General features: G+C 42.0%; 1 protein-coding gene across 21 annotated transcripts in view; it reads right to left on the bottom strand.

The window, feature by feature from the left end:
* The window catches only part of MAP2 (microtubule associated protein 2), a 227997-nt gene that overhangs the window by 120069 nt on the left and 93588 nt on the right, over positions 1 to 14340 (bottom strand). For 20 of the 21 annotated variants that reach the window (XM_083864603.1, XM_083864621.1, XM_083864614.1 and 17 more), the window contains one exon: positions 14093 to 14158. The exons of the other annotated variant lie outside the window; for it this stretch is intronic. The gene's annotated coding sequence lies outside the window, so the exon portion shown is untranslated. The remainder of the gene's footprint in view (positions 1 to 14092; positions 14159 to 14340) is intronic. 21 annotated transcript variants of the gene reach the window in all.

Here is a 14340-nt window from a genome sequence, read left to right on the forward strand (position 1 = left end):
CACATTCCTACAGTTTAGGTATCTATCCCATGGTCTCCAGAAACATGTTTTCCACATATTTTCTATGTAAGAAAAGGTAATGTATTGAGAGCAGGAACTAAACTACTCATCCCAAACTACAGAGGAATCAGTGGAAGATCTAGGAGGAAACTGTCTTCATGCAAGCAATTTTGTCTGCCAGCTTTTCTAGAGAACTCAAGCACTGCAGAGCTGCCCCATCACATAAGCTACTCAAAGTTTATGGACTGCCTCTTCATCTCCAGCCTTCTCCTCTCCCCCCTGCCAGAAACTGCAACTGACACCAGGTAAGCAAGGATCACTAGTTGTACAACTGGAGCCTAAGACAAAAACTAAAACTGGAACAACAAAGTGAGGAAAACCCTACAGGCAAGACAACCCAAGGAGTAGTCAGCAAACATGCAGTTGGGCTTATTTCTGCAGCCACCAAGGAGATATGGCAGCAGGTTCCCACAGCAGTACTGACACAAACACGCTGCAAGCTCTGGGAACAGCTGTCCTCCCAACCTGTACATTTTACATATCCACAACATACTGTAGGGTCAAGGATCTAATCTGAGGGTGCTTATTTGCTCCTATCTATTTTTTTACCCTTTAAGGGTAACAATTGTTCCATTATTTTGAACTTAAAAATCACAGCAAGTGAAATAATATATTCTCATAAGCGCAATTGCGTTATGTATCAGTGTCCCCACACCAGTTTCCCTTCTCTCAAATTGTTTTATTCAGCGTGTCTAACCATCTACAGTTACTTAGGTTTCCTTTTATAATGGCCCAAACACCCTGTAGTTGCTATTTAGTTTTGCTTAAGTGACAATGCAGCAACCCCATAGTCCTTCCTCCTCCCATCCTAAATGCAAACAGTGCTCAGGGTGGTCGGGGAAGGAGGAATGAATGGTCATTTTCTACTTTACTTGCTGCATTATTTACTTGCTTATAAAGATTATTATTTGCTGCAACAGAACAATACCAAAGCCACACAGGTGGCTAGTCAACAGGAATTCAAAACAGAACAGAATCTTTCTATTCCTCCTCTGCCACTTTTCTTTTTGTTTCATTAGGGTTGTTTTTTTTTTTCAAGTTTTGGCTTAAGTTTTGCAGACAGATGCTTCCCCTCCAAGCAGCAAGGGACTCCTAACACAGAGTAGTTACGACTAGAAGCACCCAAAAGGAAATATTCTCTTGGTCATTCCCTTGCTGATATTGTCAACTACCACCACCACTGACTCAACAGCCTAGGCACAGCACTCCATAGCAATAACCTCTTTAGGATATATTAAGAATAGATTCCTGCAGTGCTTACTGGGGCACTTCGAAATTTTTGTAGAAGTTCAACAGATGTCAATGAGACAAAGACAATGAAATGGGCAAAAAGAGACCAACACAGTTCTGCAAAGACCTTAAAATTCTCAATTATCTATTAACTCATTCATACCAACCACCTCCCAACTGTCACCTCTGGTGAAGGAAGCAAGGTCCTGAGAGTGGTGTATTTCACATCCTGGAGGACTCGCCCCTCCCTCTTGCCCTGTCAGCACAGAAATCTGTGTAGGATTTTGCTACAGAAAGAGAAAGAGCTAAGACCACATTCAATTTTGAGTTCACAGATGTGCATTGGCAAGTGACAGTGTTAAGCACCCAAAGACAATTCGATCATCTCTGCACAACCACAGGGCTCCCTGCAGCCCTCAGGACCACAACGGTAAGAGGACACTTCCAACTGCAACAGGAGAACCCTGAACTTGCCTGGGCTTAACCTCTGTCTGAGGACAACAAACACCTTCAGAAATCTTCCAGAAAATTCCTGCTTTCTTGCAAGTATTGAAACTCTAACGACAGGCTGCCAAAGGGAAGAATGCCACTTGGGCACTTCAATGCTTGCAACCTTTTAAAACTCTTCACTGCTGATGTTGAGAGCACTTGCAAAGAACAGACCAATAAAACATGAACTGCAGAGTGACTCCCATTCCCATTCCCACGCAGTGCTGCAGGTCTCCTGCAGCTGCTGCATGTAACTGGATCCAGAGGTGGTCCAGAGATACCAAGACTTTCAGTCTGCTCCCTACTGCCATGCAGACAGTGGAACCATCCATCAGCACATGAATCACTACCATCTCCTGACAGCAGGTAAGCAGACTGACTGGGATATGCATTGGCACAATAAACAATGTTTACAGTGCATTACACATTTGCTATTACATTTTTATTACTGTTATCCCCCTTGAAAACTCCTTCAAATATCTTAACTCCTGCTAACAAACTTTTCACAGAGTTCCCTGAAGCATCCTCCACATCCAACACTTGTTCTCTTGAGAGCCTGCTTTGCTTTTTTTTTCTCCTCCTAATATAAAAAAAAATCATAACATGCATTTTGGCTTTCAATGCTTAATGCTCCAGCTATTGTTTAGATAGCCACTGTCTTCTGTTTAAAGCAAAGTGCCCTATTAAAATGCTGTGATTAATCAGGATGATAAATGCTGCAGTGAGGTCCCTGCTATCAATCACATTTCTTGGGCAGAAAGGCAGTCACGCCAAAACAGGGGGGAAAGGCTCATTTACCACTATTGTAGTAAGATTATTTTCTGTTAAAGAAAGTGGCAGCCTCTTTATTCAATAATGAATGCAGACTGACCAGCAGTTTAGAGTCCTAGTAAGACATGGTTAAAGATGATAATAAAACAAAGTTACCGTGTGTGAAATAGGACAGATGGCAGCCACACAATAGCCATCAAGTCTATTTAAACAGATAAGTAGTTTTCCTACGCCCAGCCCAGCTCTAGACATGCTGATTCAAAGGCTGGCTCTTGTCCCATGAAGCCCTCTAACCTAAAACAGGTGCAGAGGTCATGGGGTTTCCTTCCATGCTTTCATTTAGCAATTCACCCATTCTCTCCATCAAGCACAATGTAAGAAGAGCCTGGACAGATGCTCCTGCCCAGCAGTGATAAGCTAGGCCTCTGTGCCTTGCAAACACATGCTTCAGACCCAGGAACAAAACAGCACAGCTCTGGGAAAGGCAGGGGCACACTGTTGGAAATGTGGCAGACAGCCTGGTAAGCCCAGCGTTTCACTGGGGTTCTGAGACAAGCTGCCATGGACAGCAGAGCACGAAGAAAAAAAAAATCACTTCAGAGATACAAACTTTCTGCACTGACAGAATCAGTGACAGATAGAGGGCAAAAGGACCAGAAAAGCAGTGTCAGCCAGGAGAGCCAGAGCCAGTGGGCTGCAGTGAATATTGAATGACACAGAGCGGTGAAAGACTTAATTCCGCTAAGCAGCCAAGAGGCTCAGATCCAAGGCCAATTTCTGTTGGGGGACAGAACATTTCACCAAAACCAAAAGCTGCTGATCAGCCTGACAAACAGCCAGAGCAAACCAAAAAACTGCAGGGGACACATTGGAGGGGCTGGTGAGAGACACTCAGAGACGTATCAGCAAGTTTCTGTGATGTCCGACAGACCCTTTCCCTACAGACACTGCAAGACTGGGGCTTTTAATATTGTGAGGATTACCTCAATCCATAGGCTTAACCTTCCTACAGCAAACCTGCAGAGACAGTGCCACTGTCTTTGTGCTGCCAGGCAGGCCCATCAGCCACAGTCCTAGCAGTCAGCATTCCAGACATGGCCAGCAGCTTCCTGCAGGAGCTGGGGGTCCCTGCTTCCCACCTCCCTGACATCCTGCACTAATTCACCTTTCTAGATATCCGACTCCCGATGATCTCTGCAAATAGGATTGCTGGGAAATGAAAATGAGTTCAGTTCTCATCAACATTCATGGCTGTAAATCCTCAAAAGCCTTTTTAAGCTTTGTCATAACATATGACTTTCTCATAACATGGTTTATTATACAAATATTTCTTCCTCTTGATTTAAGAAGGAGCAAAACTGCAAGAAAGCGTATTAGCACCATAACATGAATCCAAAGGTGGTGTAAGAACCTAATAATAAGAGAAGGGCTTCAAAAAGTGCTTTGTCATTGTGACTGCTTAACATCTGAAAGGTTTCAAAAAGTGCTTTGTCATGATGTCTGCTTATCATAACCACTCTTCAACACCTGAAAACTACACGTGGTACAGACCATGGCCCAGGAAAAGGCCTGCATCTCAGAGGATGGGCTGCTGCATCCCATCCAAACTGCTCCAGAGATCAGGAAAGGCAGAGAAGACACTTCAAACAGCAGGGAAAAACATAAAAAAGGCAAAAACTGTTCTGCTCCCCCCACCCCGTCTCAGCAGCAGCAAGGCGAGTAGTGTGGTAATGACCTATCCAATGCTTTTTAAAGTAACCTTGGCTTCTTTCTAACCTTTTTCTTTGCCTCTCTTTCTATTAAATAAAAATGTATCAATTTTTTCGGCACCAACATTTAATCTTGTTTGGTTTTAATCTCGATTTCGGGACTATTTTGAACCTTCCAAGTTCTTCCCATTTTTTTACACAGAGACTCAGCTTTCTTTGCTGTTCTGGGTTTAAACCTGTTCATAACAGGTGGTAACATATTTTTGACAGAATATACATGAACAGTTTGAGCCTTTCATTATATTTAGTAAACTATTCAAACAGAAATACATGTGGGAAAGCAGATGCCCACATCTGGGATTATCTTTCAAGGTTTTTCAAGGCAACAGTCAATAGTTGCTACAATGGGCCTAGTAAGAGTATTTCTTAATTATTTTATCAATTTTAGCTCAGCAAAAATATTTCAGAACACCCAAATAACCCTTCCGCCTGACAAGATAGAAACAATCATCTCCCCTCTGATAGATGTAGAAAGTTAAAAAAACCCACCCTAAAACAACCCAAACACTGGGATTTTATAAACTGAGTGAAATTCTGGGTGAGTGAAAGAAGATACACTATTTTCTTCCCCTCCTGACACCATTTCTAAATTATATTTGATTATGCACATATTTATATATACATAGGACAAATTTGGTTACAGGAAGAAGCTTATTTGTTCCAGAATTGGTCTGTCCACAGTACTTTACTGCAACAGATCTCAAAAATATTTCTAACTCCAGCACTCCTTCATTGATGTTATATGGAAGAGTTTGTTTTGGTATTTCTCATGCCCATTTGGATACTGCAGACAGGAATTTCACAGGTCACAACAGTGATATTACAAGCACTATTTGTAGTAAAGAGAGTTCTGGAAAATGCAAACACAAACACTAACAAAATGTAGGTGAACACGTGGACACTGATGCAATGATTTGACTGTATCCCCTTTCATACATCTCACTGCTTCTCTCCACTGTTAACGACAGATTGATATTTTAGGGGGAAAACCACAAATATTTTTCAAAGCCATCCACCATTGGCTGAATATTTATGTTCAGTCTGCTGGGCTCAGATTTACCTTTAACATATGAAGAACAGTAACAACAAAAAAAGTTTTGGGTTGCACAGCCAAGAAGTATTTTGTAGCACAGTCACAGTCACATCAAACCACAATCCAAAAGGTAATTGAGGTGGCTTTGGTGCTCAAGACATCTCTGAAGCAGAACCACAATCATCTGCCAAAGTACCTATAAAGGACTTCTCAATAGCCCTAAGCTTCTACACGCCCTTTTTCAAATGCAGCAGCACAAGTTAGAGGAATATTTCCTGCACAGATCTCTTTACAACTGAGAGAATAAAAAAAATCAACATGACCTTCAGCAAAAGGTGCAGATGTGTCCCTCCTATTGTGCAGGAGAGCTGGAGACCCAGCACCAGTGTGACAGAACTGACAGCAGGAGCGGTGGCCTTCAATGTGGTGGAGAACAACACCACCAGCACAGAAACAGCACAACAGGAGGCATTTCTCTGCTCATGTGCAGACCCTCCTGCCTAAAGACATCCATGTCCAACTTGTGCAGGCAAACCACAGCAATACAGCTGTGCACAGCCTTCTGCCTGGAGGGTTCTGACCTGCACCTGGGCTGCCAAGCACAAACACCCAGGAGCAGGAACTGTTGGATTCAACACACCCTTCTGCTCTTGTTCCCTCCATTCAATATGCCAGGTAAGATTAAACACATTGCATTTCCTACTGACACACAAAATGAGAAATGATAGCACACAAAAAAAGGTTGGCTCTAGGCTTTGCTCAATCTGCAAGTATCATTCTGAGGTAAAAGTTACAGGACAACACCACAGAAAATAACAGGACTTCACCACAATAACAACATGCCCACTCAAACACCAGAATCCAGCCTAGCCAGTTCCATATACTAAGGGCCATCCCACCACATTGAACTAATAGGTTTATGAAGATCAAAATCTCTGACTACTCTGCTCTTACACCTACCCACCCACTGCAAGAGTTGCAAAACACAACTCTCAGGGGACACTGCAGAATTAATGGGAACCAAGAGATGTGCATCAGTTCAGAATGACAGTGCAGGAAACCACAGAGAACTCTGCTTTTGTTTTGTTTTCTTTTCTTTTGATTTTGTTTCTTTGGGGATTTTTATTCTTTAGTGGGTTCTTTCAAGGAGCTATTTATGGTTTGCAGACTATGAGCTGCATGGATGCCTTACTTGTGTCATGGAGCATGGTTTCCATCTCTTTTGTTCTATAATTAATCACTAAAGTGCTCAAGTTTCCGCCTTGTAACACACACATTGGTATTTAAAGATTTTACACACCGCAGCTAGCATACAATCATAAAACTACTTTTAGTAGTTGTCTAAGTTGGTCTTGAATTTACCTTTCCATAATGACTTCCACAAGTGTTTGCTAAAAGACATGTTTACTAATGGACACTAAATACCGTGAGCCCAATCATTAAGACCTTCATGAGCATTCATTTCAGGGAAGGCTGTCCAAATGAGCAGTTCTGCCCATGCCTCATTCTGCCCTTACGAGTACTGCTGCTCTTATTACTCACTATGTAACACCACCACTACAAATAATGGCACCAATTCTTACTTTAATGATTGTTAATATGCTAAGCTGCACTGCAGCCCTACTTCATGGCAACTTTCCAAGAAGAGGACTCATTTCTCCCAGGCACTGCACATCCACCCAAGAAGAAAAAAAACAAGCTCCTGCTCAAGGGGACATCAAGAGCAGCTCTGAGTCCAGTGAGCCCAACTGGTGCTGAGCATAAATCTCTGCGGACCCCAGCAGGTTCTGGAAAGAGAGCACAGCCCTTTTTGAATATGCACAGGACTATGGGATATGGGAAGATCACAGAAATTTACATCTTAGCTTTCTATTTTTTCTGAGGGCACATTACTGAGGTTCTCAATTTGTAGTTTTACCTTCTATTTTGTTACATGTTTATAAAAAAAAATCAGTGCCATCTTGACTCATTTTTTAACTTCTAATGTTCCTTCAATTTTATCATCATTTTGCTAAATCCAAGAAAAGATTACTCAAATGTTGTCTTGTCATTTAGAGATTCAGAGATACATGTAAGAGCTGCACACTGGCTCTAGCAGAGTACGTATTATGAGTGAGGAGCTCACTGCACATTCAACTGCACCTTGCTTCACTTAGAAGTGACATATGCATGTTTCCAATTTCCTGTAAATTTTAAAGAGACGCAGGATCAACAGTCAGGATCAACAGTCAGACTCCAGTCAACTTTGCCAGAAGCCTGGGGAAGCCACTGGAGCAGAATGCCATTGTGTCAGGGATCTGTCCTCACTGGATAGCTGACCATGAGGGTGGTGAGCACCTCTGTGGTGGGCAGGGTTACACCTGTAGCTCCAGGATGAGGCCTGGCAACACAGACTTGCTGGCATACGCTAAAAATGCAGCAACAACTAAACCCAGATTTAATATGCATTTATCAATACAGGTATCAGCCATCTGGATTCATCATAAACTTGGTTTATACCCCATTTCCAGCTTGGAGGAGTCTAATGCCAATTCATCTGCCAGGTCACCATAATCCCAGTAAAAAGTGCTGAGAAGGGGTTTGGATCAATACAAGTAAATCCATCTTTAAACAGACTTTAGTTAAACTGTTGCAACTATGGAAATCCTAAAGCAGATAGCTCTGTCCTAAATCATGAAATGTTAGTAGAATTGTTCCTTCTCTAACCCCTGCCAGAGACAACCTCAGGTAGACTATGACTGCAGACAGGGTTTTTATATCTCTGATTGCAGACAGAGGCAAAGGCAAAGCTGGAGCTACCAGTGAACTTGTCTTCTGGTGCGCTCAGGGCTGGATCCAAGGGAAGAACAATGCAGCAGTGCTGAATCCCAAACAGAGCAGGCTGGTTTCCAAGGCCATTGATTGAACCTGATCAATCTCCATGTTGTTACAGCCCTGTGCTGTCCACTTCTGCTGCTCTTTCTCCATAATACCTCAGCCTCAAGTATTTAAAAAAATAGGGGGGGAGAGGGTGTGGGTATAGAAAATCCACCCTGGCAAAAAAGACTTCTAAGCCTCTGAAACTCCAAATCAACTCCATTGACATCTAATATTGCAAATTGTCAGCTCAGAAATAAATAATATTTAAATAGAGACCCTCCCAATGCTCAGAGAAGATGTAGAATACAGTGGCAAGAGAGCAGTAGTCCCTCACCTGTGCAGTGCTGCCAGAGGCCCACGTGGGGCCTGAGAACACACTGCCCAACACCACAGCCCAGCAGCACAGGGATGTACGGGCAGGTGAACAGTGCTCCTGGCACTATAGAGCAGGAAAAACCAGGGGCTTTCTCCAGAGCAAAAATGAGACACCAGTTCAGCATAATCTTCCCTTCTCTGTACTATCTATGATGCTTTAAGTTTTAACTTTCATGTTTTTCAGATTCTGTGCTGCCCAGGGGTGCAGTTCTGAGCCTCACATTAAGTGTCACTCAGCTCTTCACAGAGTAGGGAGACAAAACAAATCCTTTTCCTGATGGAGACCAAGGACAACTTTCAGGACCAAAAGCATGAACAACAGTGGACTGAAGGAGAACAAGAAGGATGGTACTTCACAACCCAAAGCTGTAATTGGACAATTAAACCCCGATATGCAAATGGACCAAAACTTATAAAAGTGTGAGACCTCATGACCATTTGTCCATTTTGCGACCATTTTGGGTCCACCTTGCTTGTAGCCCTGGCCAGGCTCTTGTCCTGCCCAAGGTGTAGCCTCTAAAGGTCCCTCAATAAATACCTACTTTATTCTCTAGCTCTGTCCAGTTTCTGTTTCAGATCAGCCTTCCCACCACCTTTGCTTGGACTGTGCTGCCTTGTACTTGCAGCTGGCAGCAATTTGCCAAGGAACTTTTCACAGAGATGTGTTGTCACCTTGTTTCCACATCTCAAACAATTGAAACAGATATTTGAGGATGTGCAAGTCCCCAGAGCTGTCCCGCACGTATTTTTCTCCCCAGCCAAATTCAGGGCTATGAATTCTACCATAAGATCAAGCTTCTCAGTATCAAATGCTACCATGCTGAGGAGCATCTCAGGTCCCTTTGGGCATGAGGAAGGAAGCAACTTGGGAACCATAGAGACAGAGGCAACTGGATGGTACAGGGACTTTTATCCTGCCACTTAATACACATCTCTGATCTTTCCCCCACTATTCTCTATTCTGTCTCCAGCAGCCATGAACCCTTTCCCCTTGACAATGAAAAAGCAAAGAAAGGCATTTTCTTATATATGATTCATTTTCTTTTAGCCAATTAAGGCATACATTTGCATTTTAAAGCAAAATACACACACCAAATAAGAAAAAGGAGAGATAAATGCAGTTTACTAACCATATACACTGAAAAAATCACCTTATCCCAAGAACTGAGATGACTCAGGAAATAAACGTAAATAGCTCCTGTGATTTAGCACCGACTGACACCCAAGGTATTAAAATAAATTGCCCATGATTTCTCGCAAGCTCCATGCTAATGCACTCCGTGAAAGGTCAGTGAAAACAGCAGCAGTGCATAACTATCTAGAGGCTTCACTTGGTGGCAAATAATAGAATGAACTGTCCCCTGACCAGGACTGGGAAAGGAAGTTAATCTGCATCTCCAGCCTTTCAGGGAATGTTCCAGGGTTGTAAAGCATGAGTCAGCAGCATTGCTGCTAGAGAGGTTTTTTTCTAGCATGCTACTGGCAGCACAGACTCTGCCTTTCACAGCTTTGGTATGCCAGCTAAGTGTCCATCAGGAAACAGCCATTCTTTTGTATGAAATGGGACAGATTAATTGATTACTATTTATTCATTAACATCTAAATGTCATCACTGACCTCTGTGATCACAACATAATTCAATACAGCAAAGAAGAAGAGTTGATGGGTGAAGCGGGGAGAAATCAAGTGTTAGTAAATGCATTTTAACCTTTTTATCGTTACTGCTACTGCAGTAATACCACAAACACCTTTGTCACTGCAGCCAAGACAAAACTCACCATCCTAAGTCTCATGATCAAATTTGGCAGTTTTCTGTAACCAAGGATCCCAGCCATTTTACAAAGCTGATGAATACTTCTCCTGAGAAATACACTGGCATTTCTTTGTCTGTTTTAGAGACAAAGAAAACAAGGAAGGGAAAGAGGACACAAACTTTCAGGAATTAACCTGGCAGTTGACAGCCATTCACAGGAACCACAGGCCTGCACCTAATCAGGTGCACCTTCTTCCTCCAGTTGAGGCCATGCCAGCCCAGCTCCTGCTCCAGTTCATCCTCCACTGGATTCTCGTGCTTTAATGATTACTTTCTTGACAAGTTACGCAGGGTCCTTTCTAACACTACTAAACCAAAACTTCTGATAACTTTTTACCTCGCTTTTAATATTTAAATGTAGCTTGACAGAGAATTAAGGACAGAAACTTCTCTTCCTAGAAATGAAAAAGGAAATTAAATTGAGTTCTTCCTTTAAATGAAGAAAGCACTGCCATAACCTCACCATTCACTGCCTCTGACCTGCCCAGCTGGCAGCACACAGCCACACAGAAACTGGAATAACGGAAGCTCTGGCACGAGAAGAGAGGACACAAGATGCAAATGCATATGAAAGAACTTCCATAAGGATATACTGGCTCCAGTCTTAGTCATTGAAAGTTTTATGTAGATTATGTTCTCTGCAGCTAGTAACTTTTGAGTCCCTTGACCCATTTCAGCCTGTTTTGTCACAAAGGTAACTGCCTTCCTACAAGTCCCATGAAAACCAGCATTCAAGTAGAAAAAGCAGACCCTGCAAGGGACCCTGCTCATGTTGCAGCTGAAAGAAAAACCATAATATAGGACTATTATTTGCCACCAAATGATTTGCCTAGGACACAGTCTTTCTAATTAGTAGAACAGCAAGAAAATCATCGTTGAGAACTGTTCACCAAGCACAAGACATAAATCCAAGTCAGCACCATCTATTCCAATGCTCAAACCACTACTTGTTTCATATAATCATAGGACAAGACAACATTATTCCTGGTGATCTAACCCTAGCAAACAAAGCAAGCATGTTGAGACTCAGCCTAGAACAGTCATAAAGCAAATGGCCTCCTTACCTCCTCTGTGAGGGTCATTACGAGCAGGGTTAAAACCCATTTGACAATCTCAGGGTGGGGACAGATATGGAGGCCCAAGTTCACCCCTGAAGCTGCTCCCTGCAGGGGAGCCCTGGGGATGAACTGACACCACGTTTCCCTTGGATGCCTTTGGTGCATTTGGTCACCGTGTCATATGTTTAATTGAAGGCAAGTGCCAAACATCACGTCACCAACTCTAACCCAGCACACCTCATTGCACTGCACACTCTGGCTTCTCTTGCCTTTTTGTATCAGCTAACAAAATGTTTTTCTTTTGATATTCCAAGCCGAGTTACACTACCCCTGTGGCCACAGGATTTTTAAATCCTGTCAATCTAGAATTAATTCTCTTCTTACAGCTTAAGTGCCCCTTACCTTTTAGGCAAGAAAGTTATATTGTTTGAAATCATTTCCGTTTTTGCCAGTATAGCATCTCATTTGCTTCTCTGTAGCCTGAAGGAATGGTTTGTAACACGAATCTTAAAAACCCAGATAAAAGAAGGAGGCCAAAATGAGTGCTAAATCACAAATACAAGAAATGTATATGTATTTCTATATGTAATAAGAAAATCCAGTCTCCACCAACTCTGATTTAATAACAAATAGCTGATGCCCTTCCTTTGTTTTTAGGATACCATAGAGGACTGCTAACATGCTGTGCACAGGAGATAAGATCCATTTCCACAGCAGATGAAAACCTGCCGGGATCTGAAGGGATCACGTTGTCAAAAAATTGGACTCTTTATCCACCAATATTATAAAAACCAGGCAGTTCTACTTGTCTGCTAACACTGCTGTAATTTCTATTTGTGAGAGACCCTTCCTTTCCCCTTCTCCAGTGCTGCAGCAAAACCTTGGATTCTGACATCAAGCCCAGCAAGCAGTATTAGTCCTTGAGACAGAGTTTGCAAAACATTAATGAAATCAGAATGAGACTGCAGTTTGGCTTGCTGCCTTGGACAATGGAAGTGAAATTAAAAGTAGAGGGAGGAGAAATAACTTGCTCTTAGCTAAAATCAAATAGTTGAATGCATTTTTCACAAATTAAAGCATTTTAAACACTATTTACTACAGGCTTTTCTATTTCAATGAGTCTAGTGGTAACTGAAAGCAGGAGGAAACAGTATTAAAAGCAGCTAAGATAAACTAGCAAGTAAAGAATTCCCTTCAAAAATTTTATTCAGCCAGGAAAATCTATTAGGTAAAAAGCTTTCTGCCAAAGACAGAAAAACTACAAGGGCCAAGAGAATGGAAAGATGTGTAGAAGAGGAAAACAAAGAAGAGAATTGTACATAAGAAAACAGGACAGAGACTATCTGGAAAAATTCACAATGCCTTCCCTCAGTAAACAGCATTTATCAACCAGTCACAGAAATTAATTTCAATTATATTGATTATTCATCACCTTTGTGAGGCATGCTTTGCTGTTAGCAGTGGCCCACACCTTTGTCAGGTTCTGGCTTGGGATTTCTGCCTGTCTGGGGAGCCACAACAGCCATTTCAGGAGTCCAGGCTTTCTCAAAGAGTGAAACGTAACTGCCATTCCAGGAAAAATTATGTGGGTTTTTTTCAGGTTTTTAAAAGGGCCCTTAAAACTTCAGACTAAAGACACATGCATATTGTGATTGCACACATTCCCACGAGGTCTAAATGCTGACCTAAGAATTATGATCACCTGTAGGGCACCATAACAGAGAAGAATATCATAAAGTCTGGTTTGGTAGGTGTTGGGTGAGAACTGGCACCTAAGAAGTTAATTCAAGATGGATATACTTTTTCCTGTCTCCATCAAAGTGAAGGGAGCAGATTTCCAATTCTGCCTAGATTTTGATTTTTTTTTTTTTTTTTTTTTTTTGGAGTGCAGTCCTCATTTCAAATCTATGAAACCTGTATTCATTCCTTAGCTACTTGACACACCTTGAAGTCCAATACAAGGTAACTTAGAGATCTTATTCTGTAACATTTTATCTCCCTTCTTCCTTTACAGAGGCAAGAGCTTAAAGTAACCACAGCCAAAAGGTACTAGGAGAAGAGGACCATAAACTGCTACTGCTGGGAATGAGCAAGGACATAGTCAAAAAACTCAGCTTGTTTTCCTCGTTTTGATACACAGACGTAATTTCTGAAGTGCCAGTGCTGTGTCAAAAAGCCATCAGACAGATGCTCAGCCAGCACTGACAGGCTGCTGGAACCACGAGCTGCTTTCCTGTGAGAGATTGTACCTTCTTGCAATAAGCCTGCGAGTTTAACCCTGTCCTTGCTGATGCTAAATCAGTATTAGGATGAACCCAAACGTGGTGTCACAGGAGACAGCTTACACCCTCACTACACTTACCACAAGCCAACAGACAAGCATTCGGGTTTGTGGTAGCTGCAGCCAAAAGGACTAATTAGGTACCTAGAGCATATGCTTACACATCAAAAATAACTTTACAGTGCCTGGCACAACAATATGAAAATCTCTGCAAAGCTGACCAAAAAATACAGTCTAAAAAAAATAAACCACAAAAAAATTTTAAAAAAATATTATTGTTTCAATCAAAAAGGAAAAACAAAATAATGAAGAGCAGCCCACACCCTGCACCACATTCAAAGAGAGGCATCCTACCTTTCCGATCTTTGAACAAGAAGATTCCAATCAGCACGCTGCGTCCAAGACTATACACTGAAGAATCTGCTAATACAAAACAAAGGGAGGGACAAAAAAAACCCTGAAAACACTTATTTTTTGATGAAAAACCGTCTTTAGCTATGAGAAAAGTGTTTCTTCTATCATACAAAGACAAAAATGCATAAACATATCCATACAGTCATGTATGTATGAAGGTGTGTCTGCATATAACACGTACTGTGCAT

Source organism: Zosterops lateralis (genome assembly GCF_965231275.1).
Source record: "Zosterops lateralis genome assembly, chromosome: 7".
Classification (NCBI taxonomy): Eukaryota; Metazoa; Chordata; class Aves; order Passeriformes; family Zosteropidae; genus Zosterops; species Zosterops lateralis.